This window comes from Simochromis diagramma, unplaced genomic scaffold (assembly GCF_900408965.1).
Source record: "Simochromis diagramma unplaced genomic scaffold, fSimDia1.1 OVJJ01000333.1, whole genome shotgun sequence".
NCBI lineage: Eukaryota > Metazoa > Chordata > Actinopteri > Cichliformes > Cichlidae > Simochromis > Simochromis diagramma.
This window is the reverse complement of record NW_024386765.1, coordinates 1,733,109-1,734,229: the sequence shown is the minus strand read 5'-3', so window position 1 is coordinate 1,734,229 and position 1,121 is coordinate 1,733,109.

Here is a 1,121-nt window from a genome sequence, read left to right as displayed (position 1 = left end):
GGGAAAAAAAGGAACTTTGGTAAACATTAAATGTTACAGATCCTGTTGTTTTACCTGGCAATTGCAAATATTGCTTGTAAACTCAATGTGCAGTGACTTCTCTTAGGCTCTAGGAGGCAGCACTTGGACATCCATCCTGCTTGAAATTTAGGCTTTGAATCCAGAAGTCATTCCTGCTCTTTCAGTATCAATGAAAAGCCTGCCTTTAGATTGTAAGCGCACCGTTTGTTCACATTTACACTGAGTTCAAAGTGTATGATATTTTGTGTAGATCCCATTCACACACCTCATTGTTTCATGACGGGGTGGCTGCACTGAATTGCTGATTGTAAAATAAAAGTTCAGTTCATTTCAAGTGTTTGTTCAGAATCTGTTGGGTTTGACTAGCAAAGTGCCTTACTGTAATTTACCCGTTTTGGATAACTTGTACACACACACACACACACACACACACACACACACACACACACACACACACCTGATCCATCTAAGTTTTACAATCATTTATGTCACTGAAATATGTGGGAAGGCTCAGGCACCACAGCGGAGGAGAAGCTGTATGTTTTCTTTGCAAACATTTGTCCGGAGGCAGGTGATCAGTACGGACATTTGAACTCTCATTTCAGTGTTTGAAGAAGAAAGAATTTTGACTACTTAGCAGTTCACTGGGAGCTCTGCATGAGAAACAGAACAGAAGTTCATGTGGATTTTTTTTTTCTCTTTCCATTGTGTTCATTTCCCTCTGCTTGGTTAATTATGTTGTATCTTTTACGGTTTGTTTTACCCCAAACATTTTGGAATAAAAAAAACAAAACGTGTTCAAATTCAGGTGTCTTGGTGTGTCTGTGGGAAGGTCGGGGTACTTCCTATAGCAGATATATAGTGATGGACCTCTAACAAAAGTTAGCAGCAACCATTAAATTACTGTTGGGGGATTTTTAAATGAGAATGTTTCAGTTTTTTGTCAATTTAATGTGAAAGTTTAGTAGGAAAAAAAAAAAAAGAAACTGGGATAAACGACTTCATGGTTTTTGGCTCATAAACCTGTACAAAAACATGTGACCGTTTTCCATGAGTTTTTGCTGTACCACTAGAACAGGGGTGGGCAACTCCAGGCCTCG